Raw genomic sequence first — 11,209 nt, 5'->3', positions numbered from 1 at the left:
CCTCTCATTTCTCTGATCTTGCCACTGATTCCTGCAATGATGGCTTTTATTAATATTTATGTCCTGTCCAGTGAGACAACTTGTTTTTTAGGAAAGATGGTTGTGGTGAATAATCATTATTCATCTGTGTAGTAATTCACATCCCTTGTCTCTGAAGTTCAAGTGAAGAATTGAAGGTTGAGCAGCAGAGGTGGTAGCCTGAGGGAGTTTATTGACTTAAAAGATATAGGCAGTTCCTGTTTAAAGGGGAACTTATTCCCATGGAATCTAATTTTACTAATATTTCTGAGGCCAGATCACATGTATTTGATCACTTTTCATTTATAGGCTGCTTCTGACAACATCAGGTGGATCCCCAGTTAGAAAACCATAGGCTATATGTGTAAAAACAATAAAGCTCCAAAGCAAATGATTAATAATTTACACAACAGTTTACCTTGTTTTGTTTTCACCTCTTCAAATAAGCATTTTGTTTCCCCTGTTGACTGCTGCACTTGACATATTTCCTGCCTTGTTAAGTCTTAGAAGGGGTCTTGGTAATGTGTAATGTGTAAACCATGTAGTTAAGTAGTAGATTTAAAAGGAAACACAGATGTCTTTTTTTTATCAGCAGAAGAGAAGGTTAAGAAAGAGAACAGTATTTATTGTCTTAGTCATGTGTGTTATGGTTATAGGAGTATAAACAGCAATACTGTTTACACTGAAAACAAATAAGCAGAAGAATTTGACTGAAAACTGGCATTTTGAGAAACTATCTGTTTGTAAAAGTTGATGACATAATTCATTATCTTCTTCCTACGGATTGTGATGGTGTCTCAGCAGCTAAAACCTCCAGAAAGCCTCTCATAAGGATGAAACAGAACAAAAGATGATTATCAAGTAAGACTTTCTAAATCTGTTGTGTATTTTGAGAAAGTTTAATCTATATGATTTTGAAAATGCAATTCCTGCTAATTAATGCAACTGGTGGATAAGTCAGTCTATGTATGAACATAAATTTAAAGGAGGATGAGCTAAAAAAGATAAATCAAATGGTGCTTTATACACTGTCGGAATAGTCGATGAAACTGAAACACAGCACAATTCAAACTGGAAAAAATATCCATTGTGCAAAACATTTAATTAGTCTGTCAAATTTGCTGCTATGAGAAAAATTACAGAAGCTTAGTGAGATTCACAAGAATAGGGCACTTGCATCAATATAAGAAACTTTTATGCTACAGATGATTGAAAGTGGGCCACTGTAACTCTGTCTAAGAAGATGGTGACTAAAGTTTTCCCCTTCAAGTTCAATTGTTGTTCACTATAGAACAAAAAACTTAAATAAACTCCTCCCAAAGTTTTTTTTTTCCCTCTCTAAAACTGGGATTGATTCACTGAAGCCTTTTCCAAGATCACAGTCTTTGCACTAACATTTGAAAACCTATTTCTAGAAACAGCTATGCATCTATCAATCCCTCCGGGACAGGATTGCAGTGGTCCTGATTTTAATGGAAATCCACTGAAAGTAATAAACTTCTCAGATTTAGATGATGAGTGCACTGAAAACATGCAGTCATCTTTTAGATAGTAAAGTCTCCTTTCACACTGACAAAGATGCTGACAGGTATTTTATTTAAAACAGAGTACCCAGGACTGGGCAGGAAGCCCAGCTGGCTCATTTTATGTTTTTGCTCTCCTTCTCTCAGAGAAAGAAAAGACAATAACATAGTAAAAGATAGTAATGTATTTTTATGAGTCTCTGTCTTTGAGGCAAATGTGAATATCTCCTCCTCCTGCAATCCCAAAGACAAGTGTGGCAAAAATCATATTTGAATATGAAGTTTGATTCTAACTTACACTCTGATTTGCTATGGCAGCATAGTAGAGCATTGGTCTAAGCAGTCTGTCGATCTACTCAAAAGTCAAAACTGTAGGTGTGTAGAGTGTCCTCTTTTCTGCTGTTGAACAATGGTCTGTTTTGCCCCTTTATGCAGAATGATAAAGGAAAGGTCTGTGTAGTTATGGTAAATAGAAGTCACAGATCTTTAGACAGCATGACCCAGTGAGTAGAGCTAGAAGATATGCAGCATGACTTTTGTATACATGGTTATATGGAAGCATTGACTAGTACATGAATATTCAGTTTTGTGTAATTCTTATATATTTCATTATCTGGATTTTATATAGGGTTTGATTTTAGACTTTAAAGCAAGGTCAGAACACTTTTATATTAGTATGTACAGAACAAAAAATCAGCTTTGTTCTTTATCATTTCATTTTTTCAGGTGTTTTACGCCTAAAAGGGTTCTGTGGATGCTGCAGCATGGGATGTGAAAGACGTAAGAGAAAATAGACATCAAGTAGGAAAATAAAATAGAAGACCTGGCAAAAATGACTGAATGACCCCTTTCAGTTTGGGGGTATTTTTCAAGATATTCAGGTTTTTATTCTTTTGAATTACTGTTAAATTACAGAAAAAAGTCCTGATTCAGAGATTGAAGTCAATGGAAAGATTGTCATCCACAATGGGATGCTTCAGATTTTATTCTAATGATGGTATTCTGCAATCAAACTGGTCTAGAAATAAAGAGCACTATACATAGTGCAAATGAGGTTCTCTGTGCTAAAATTCCTGTCTGACTTTGTCCAAGGACTACCTTTGAGATCTGCAAGGTTTGCAAAAAAACACCTAATTTTTTTTTTTTTAAATCTATGCAAACACATCAGCCCTTCTGATGTAGTAATGGAATAGGTAGCCATACAGCTTCAATTTTAATGAAATCTATTTCTTTCTGGGCTCCCAGATCACAGTTGTAAGCCATATTCACCATTCAGCTTTCAAAGGCTATTCCATAAGCAGAGAAATGTGTAGCTGATTAGAGTGCCCTTGACTGTAATCCTAAAGCTGAGTAAACTATTATTTTTACTTTTTTTTTTTTTTTTTCAAATTTGGCCTTTATTTGCCAAAACCAATTGCATATTCTGTAACTGAAAAGGTAGTGCAATTTTTATTATTTTAATAAAAAGCAGTCTTTTTTCAGTATGTGTTAAAGAAGAATATTATTTTTCCTCAAATCTGCTTAGATTAAGTGTAGGAAGCAGATTGCCTACTAGGGCAATATGTTGTCAAAGTAGCCACAGAAAGCTGACTTTGATCTTAAGGATATGCTGTATAAACCCCTAGCAGCTCTGGAACTTTTCTTTCTTCACATTTGAGCACCAAGTACAGCCATGGGGAAACTACACTGACAAAGGCATTCTAAGTTTGAGGTGTTTTCTGATATAGAGTTCTGGGAAGGAGAAAGGAGAATGGAGAATGTTTTCATAACTATGAAAAGTAAAATCATCAAGAGCTTACTGGACACTGGGTTCAAATAAAGAGCTCACAGTCCTCCCTTAAGTTCAAAAAAGGTATATCTGTATAGTGGATCCATACAGATCTGCTTGGCATATCAACTTTACTTAGGATATTTGGGCAAGCATATTAACAAAATGAAATTTAATTAATTTATTTTGACTAAGCTCTACATGTACTCTGAAATAATCTACTTTTCCTTCTGAATTTCACCCTGAAAAAGTGCTAAACTTTATCAATGTTTAAAATAAATTATTTTCTACAAAATCCTCTTGCAAGTCTATAACAGAGAATGGAAAAGAGTGTTTAATGTTGCCTTTTCAGTAATTTTTTACTTTGACTAATGAATGTCTATCCGATCTGAGAAGAACAGATGTAACTTGTGTTACATGCTGCAGACTTTACTGCTTTATTGTGATAACTTTGAAAACTTAACTAAAAAAGGCCATTTCTGTAGGGCAGAGATACTACAAGGTGAAATCAATCTTGCTGCTGATGAAAGGAATTGTATGCCACACAGTTTGCACTTTAAATTATTTAGAGCGTTAAGGCTTCCTTGCCAGGAGACGTAATTGATTTGAGAGTTGGATCACTAAAGACTAGCAACATACTATGTAAAATTTGCAATGTATTCTGTGTTGGCAGTTCACCATGCTTCTGGGCTAAAGAAATTGCTTAGAATTGCTTTAATTCATAGAGGTGTTCTAGGCAAAGTCATTGTGACAAGAAGCACTGTAGAAATAAAATGGTCACTAGTTTTCCATGAAATGCTGGAAATGGAGATTCAGTCTACTCAGTAGATTTCATGCTCCCACCTGTCCTTCAAACCACTGGCAAAATGTCTCACAGATGTAACTCCCAAAGCTACGAAGGAAAGTCATGCAATCACCAAATGAAACAGAATGAAGCGGCAAATTTCTCTCTGGCTTGTCCCCTCAATATAGATGACTGGAACACTCAGCATGCAATAAGTTATAACTCATTTAAATTATTTCCTGCCTGTAAAATAATTTGCCATCTTTTCTTTCTCATACCCCAGTAGCCTAGATGAAAAAAAGCATGGTAGTGCTAGGAAATCTAAAATGGCAAATGAGTTAGTTCTGTCAAAAGAATATACTAAAGCCTTGCTGATCGCTCCAACCTTTTTCTAAGGAAAGGTCGCTCATCAGGTATCTGAACCAAATGAAATAGTAACAGAGCCTGAATACCACTGCTTTCATTACATCTACAGTATCAATCTCTCTGCATCTTGCCATCCAAGAAGGCCAAGATCATGTATATTCTGTGACTTCTCAGTAACTTAAATATAAGCCATTTATAAGCTTGCTTATGCTCATGGAGCTGCTGGCATGTATTTGCCCCATCAAATCCAGCTGGCTGTGTTTTTACCCAAGAATAAATAATTTGGGTGAAAATAGTTGAAATCTAGTTTCATATCTTCTGACTGTATGCTCATCAGCTGAACAATGCTATTAGAAGACCTCTGATCTCTGCAGGTTTTTCACCAGGTAACCATCTGTTGGGCATAGGTTGAGTCTATCAGTATTGGCCAACACTATGAAGGCAATAAATTATCGGTAAAACAACTACTCATGACTAGTCTGCAATAAATGTCATGCATTTAGGGAAGAAAACAGAACAGTGAGGGCATCCAGTGCAGCAGGTCAGGCCTGTGCATGGGTTCAAGGCTTAATGAAAGACAGTGAAGCATGTCATGTCTGAATGGAGACTTCAAATAAATAATTTACTTACTTGTCCATTCTGTCTCATTAAATCTTCCTTCTTGTCTTTCCTTTGTGACAATTTCATTACTTCCAAAATTTATTGTTTCTATCTGTCAGTCTTTATAACTCCCTTTCATTAATTTTGCTGTTCAGATGAAGTAAAACATACTTCTTTAACAATCAGCTGAATCACAGGGTTACTGATGTGACCATCAGGTTTTTTTATTCCTGCTTGTTCTAAGCAAGGTAAATTAGCAATAATTTTAAGATAATACTATAGCTTTTTAAAATCAATTGAAGGTAGGAAGTAGCAATTGAAAATTGAACGGGTGGCTGATAAGACTTGTCTTTTTGTCAGTTAGTGTCATCTTGGCATATTAAGCTGATGGAGGTTTGCAATAGGCATAAAGCACTAAGCCTCAGCAGGAATATTGTTGCACAGCTCACAGGGTAATGTACAGTGGCTGTATCTGAGTTTCTCCTTCTCATACACACAGAAATCCACATCCATATGCATACATACTCCAGTTAAAAACAGAAATTGGAAAAAAATCAGCCAGAATTAATTAAAACAGTGTTGGGTCCATGTTTACTTTTCTAATTTTTTTAATCATGGACTGATATGCTGAAAGCTACTTCAGTCATTAATCTCTGGTTATCAGAAGTTGATGAAGGATTTTTATTTATTATTTATTAACTAAAAACAAAGGAACATATCATGTGAATTCTATGTTATTTTTAAGGAATCTGACTCGGATATATTCCTTGTCTCCATTTCCATGACTTCAGGACAGAAGTAACTTTAAGGTAACTTTTATTGCATATTACACCAGGATCAAACCCCTTGCTTTAAGCTCTAATTTTCTTCTCATAGTTAAAATGACAAAAATTCAGCTTTGGGCACCTCTAACTCCCATACCCCCAAATGTCCCTGAAACCACTGGGATCGATTCAGTAAGAGTCAAGTTTAACTGTAATCAATATTAAAAGAGCTACAATTATGCAAATCTATTTTTAAAACCCTTGTTTTCATTTCATTACAGATCCTTTATCAGTGGCACTTGTCTTCTCTACCAAAGAAAAGAATCGATGAAAAATAACGGTTTTCTAAATTTATACTGGATTATTTTTAATCCAAGTCCATTTCTCATTTTGTGGCTGAATAAGTGATTGTATTTGATTAATTGAGGTGATGATGGCAAGGAGACAGACAAGAGCAGGAGGGAATGGGATCTGCTTAGACCACTCCTGTTATGACTCAGTGATCATTTCAGTGATCATCTGAATAAAAAGTACCACTTAAAATTGCAGGAAAAAAAAAAAAAAAAAAAAAAAAAAGAGAAGGAGGAATTGTGTTTAAATCACTCTGTCCAGGAAAAAAATTAATTGAGATGCAGAGTGACAATTTTCCTCTTGTTGATCTTGTAAGGGAAGGTCCTGGTTAGGCCACCATTCATCTCAATTATGCACAGGTGACAATAACTTTGTACTAGTTCTCATGCTCATGGGACTTCTCTATGAGATAATTTAATTAGCCTATTGGAAAATCTACTTAATGGTATAACTAGGTAGATTTCTGCTTGGTTAGTGAGTTAGTGAGGAAAGACTTGAGTGCCAGAGCGGGAGCAAGGCAGAGGTGTCTGTTGCTACTCTTCAGTAAATCATCTTGGCTGCTGTAGTGAATAGACTAGATACAGTACAGCTGGAAAGGGGAGACTACATAATCTGAATGTAATCCCTAACTCACACCAGTTTCCCTGTTGCCTTGGAAAAGGGGTCTGACTCCTTATGTGTAGTAGGTACAGCAATACTGACTGATATTTCTAGGACAAAGGTGCAGTTATATTCTAGAGCCACGGATTAATCAGGAGAAGAAAAAGTTCTCTCACAGAATTTAGCAGACCATATTCTGTTCTGTTTTGTCCTATTCTGGAGGCTGAATAATTTTCTGTAGATGAAGCAAAAGTTAACATTCATATTAGTGCTGCACATGTAATAGAGGATAGGAGTTCTGGTAACAATTTCCGTTGTGCTTGCTAAAGAGCAGAAGCACAAGGCACCACTGAGAAGTGAAAGAAAGGTACAAGGTTGGTTGGTTGGTTTGTTTGTTTGTTTGTTTGTTTTAAGTGAAATAGATGTAGTCAGAGAAAGGAAGACAGAAATTTACTGATAGTTGTGAAGCACAACACTAATGCTAATTTAGGGTAGGGTGGAATATGGATGCAAAAGCTTAAATTCTAAACCACATCTGAAAAAGATATTAAGAGAAAGGACAGAGAAAGAAATTAAAAACCTCATAGTTATGTTTACCTTTCTTCTGCATGATTTGTATATGTGTCGATCCTGGGCTTTAGGTATTACTACACCTCCTTTCATTAATTGTTCTGTATCTTGAGGACTAGAACTCCATAATGTTTTTACAAGGAGCATTTTAGCCACATTGCTTCCAGTTGTTTCTGTAAGGAAAATAATAGAATCACTGAGCCATGGCTTTTTAAATAAACCTTACAGCAGGTATCAATTCATTTACTTTTTTTTTTTTCCGCTTGTGATGCAGTCATTCCTTAGAAGGTAATTTCAGCTGGAAGACTGATCTAGGAAGCTGTCTCCAGCTCTCCACTCTGTACCAGGCTGCTCTTCCTTCCCCTTCCACAAAATTCCCACCCATTTCACATGTATAAAAAACTGCTCCCAGCACTGTAGCATGAGCAAGATCATAGAAATTATCTGAATCAAAAGTACCACTTATTTTTTGTTAGAAATTATACATACAGAGCTCTTCCCATCACTCACTAAACAGGCTTTTTTCCCCAGGCCCTGAATTGTTCTTATGGTTGTTACTCAATAGTCACTATTTATGGGGATCAGAGTGGTGTGTTGTGTTACATCATCTGTCTTACTGATGCCACAGACTGAGGTAAAATCATTCCTCCATTCCTCTCATTACTTGGTTTGTATATCCATCCATCTCTAGCCCTTTGTGCTGTCTTATTCCACTGGGGACTCTTGTTAGTTACTGCCTAACCCTCAGAGCCCTTAAATCCTATCCAGGGTAATTGCTTCCCAGGATAGCATCTATCTCTGTATGAAGCTACATCTTATATACCTGCCACATTCTCTTAATTATTTCCAATTTACCTTTGTTACAAACAGCTTTTGTTGGTTATTAATCTTATACATCCAGATCACCAAAGGAAAAAAAAAAAAAAGATATCAGATCCACAAAGATCACTAAAAATGTGGAGAGGGGGAGGAGGCTTCCTGATTACTCCATTTAAGTTTTTACATGATCTGTCAGTCAATTTGTAATTCTTTAACATGGACTTTAATGCTATTTTAATCTCTTTGGTACTGCTAAATGGAGCATCAAGTGACATGGAGATTGTGTTTTTGATGACATGCTGACTTAAAAAAATTGGAAATGTTTCTATACTTTGTTTATATCAGTGATACAGTTCACAAGGAGCAGCTTCACAAACAAGTGAAAGGAGGAAGAGTTGAACAAATAGAAAGAAAAGTGTACATGAGGATAAGCAGAGGGACAGAAAAGGTTATAATTCTTCATATTAACTTTTCCAAAAAGTTCAACATAACAAAAAATCTTCTCTTTAAGTTCATGGCTGGGATTAATCAGATTAATCAAATATCAATGTTTTATAGTAAGAAAATCATTCTTCTTGCCTCTTTTGAATAGCATTAAAGACATTGTTCCAGTTTTCAGAATTTTTTCTGATATTTCTGAGAGATAAACAGGTACCTTATATGGTAATTCTACATCTTTGGAGAAAAAAATGTTTATATTTACTGATTGTTTCTGTATACAAAACCATACTTTTTTTCCTTGTATATATTATGTACCATTCTCTTAGGTTACTAGTGAGCTGGAAAGTATTAAAATTGTCCTCAGTAATTAGGAGTACAGAAAATATATATTTATTAAAAATTCCTATCATTCTGGTATCCCCATTGAAAATATTTTCATTTCCATCTATCTTTAGGTCCATACAACATACAATTGTGAGAATAACTTTTCTCTTTAAGTCCTTCTTGCCCTGTCAGTGGTGTATTTTTCCATGCTTTGACTTTCCTTAGCCTAGTTAGGTACTTCATAGGGAAGTCTGAATCACCACAGGGATCAGCTGAATGCCTAAACGTACACAGATTGAGATAAAGAAGAAATTGCATGCTCCTTCCTGAAACATTCATAGCTATGTGTGATTTAAGGTTTATGTGTACTAGAGTCAAACAGTGATGTTCTTAATGTTATTTCATTCTGGACTACTTTCAAAGATCAATAGCTCTCATCTTTTTTAATTGAGAAATTAAAATGTGAGGTGAGTTGGAAAACAGACTAACAATTGACAAAGACAGAAATATAGAATCCTAAACCAGCATAGTTCAAAGGGATTTACGGAGGTCACCTGGCTCAAGCTCCCACTCAAGGCAGATCTAGCTTTGAATTTAGAAGCAAGTATCAAATCATATCAGGTTGCTTGGAGTCATACCTGGTTAAGCACTCAATTTTTCCCAGGTTGGAGGTTCTACCACTGACCTGTGCAGCTTGCTGCGCTGTTTGATCTTCCTCACTGTGAATTTATTTTTCCTAATATCTAATTGGATTTTGCATTGTTGCACCTGTAATTTTGGAGAGCCTAGGAACTGGAAGCTAACCAGAATTTAGAAGAAAAATATTTTTAAGGAAAAGACTCGTGAAGGAGCAAACTGGTTGTAAAATGGAGAGGCAGAATACCTAGTCAGAGCCTGCAAAACTGCTGCTATGATTTTCTGATAAGTGGCAAATGGTCATCTAAGAATGATCATAGCATCTGGTTTCCATAAAGACAGAATGTAAGGAGTCACAGATTTTATAGGGGTCATGTTCCCTTTACTCTGACTCCATCTTGGGCATGAGCTCAGGACCAGAGAGGATGGCTGAGAGGAGAAGCTTGGTCTTACCCATTTAATATTCTGGAGACTAATGTTTTCATCTGTGTCCTCTGCAGGTGAAATATCCTAGAAAAATTTGTTCATGCAGTGGTTTGCTGATCCTGGAAAATACCAGTGCTGGATAAAACTTTTTTGCATGTGAAAATATATATAGACCTCACACATTTTCTGAACACATCTCCATCCATGAGCTGTGGAAATAACACACTTTGACCAATTTTAGTAATGTAGGCAGACTGACCGTTTCTCTGCAAGGCTTCCTCCACATCTGACTGCTGGGCACAGAAGTCCTATCTCGATATCCTTGGTTAAAGATAGAAAAATAAAGCGCCGAGAGTGACATTTTCTTCACCTCTGACCAAAAAAATTTAAAAATAATGGACTAATTAGATTTTTTTTTTTTCCTAGGGTCGCTGGATAGAAATTCCAATGAGGGAGCCATTTCATCTACGTTTTTATTCTGACTAAAAAGGGAGCCTTGGTAATTAGATTAAAGTGAATGTGTGATCTTTAGATGAACTTTGTCATAGTGATTAAGGGTCAGAGATATGATGGTATTTAAACTTTTAGCTCCTTTTTTAGGCAACTATCTCACATTGATTTTACTGACAGCTAGCTGCCTGAATAATTTCTGAGATTTGTATCTAATTACAGTATAAAGATCACATGTGAAGTCTGTGGCAGACCTTACTGAAGTAAATTTTTCAAGAAACATTGCATACTTTCTTGGATAATATCAATAATATTTTCCATGTCTACTTCATTACTGAGATAATTCATGGGAGAACCCATTTGATGCTTGCACATTATGAAAATGTTTATAAATAAATTTTTAAGATATAAATGATAAATTTTAAAATTTAAAGTACTGTGAATTATTGTACTTTCCATTTTACTATTGATGGGAATGTTCCTATACATATTTCAGTTCTATTAAGGGAAACCTATTAACAAATTAATAAAAGATAATAGTAGATGCAAGGAGCACAAGCTAATATGTGTTCCATTAGTTACTAACTCAGGAAAGCACTTAGGTACATGCTTGCAGTTAACTTGCCACAATTTAAATCAGATTTGGTCATGTTATGATTAAATTCATTTTACCAAATTAAGACTGTAATAAAAATATTACAGGTATTTAATGAAAGTCTGTTTCAATATTTTCTGCTTGGTTTTAAGATTATTTACTTTTAATATTAAC

General features: G+C 35.4%; 1 long non-coding RNA gene across 1 annotated transcript; it reads left to right on the top strand.

Moving 5' to 3' along the window:
• The first annotated feature begins 821 nt into the window (after nucleotides 1–821).
• Nucleotides 822–10,635, top strand: LOC116960537. The gene is made up of 3 exons (XR_004406443.2): nucleotides 822–879; nucleotides 2,268–2,321; nucleotides 10,417–10,635. It is a non-coding gene; the product is annotated as an uncharacterized LOC116960537 (long non-coding RNA).
• Nucleotides 10,636–11,209: the final 574 nt, after the last annotated feature.

This window comes from Tyto alba, unplaced genomic scaffold (assembly GCF_018691265.1).
Source record: "Tyto alba isolate M040663 unplaced genomic scaffold, T.alba_DEE_v4.0 Super-Scaffold_14, whole genome shotgun sequence".
Taxonomy (NCBI): Eukaryota; Metazoa; Chordata; class Aves; order Strigiformes; family Tytonidae; genus Tyto; species Tyto alba.
Note: the sequence above shows the minus strand (reverse complement) of the source record. Positions and strands in the feature narration are given on the sequence as shown.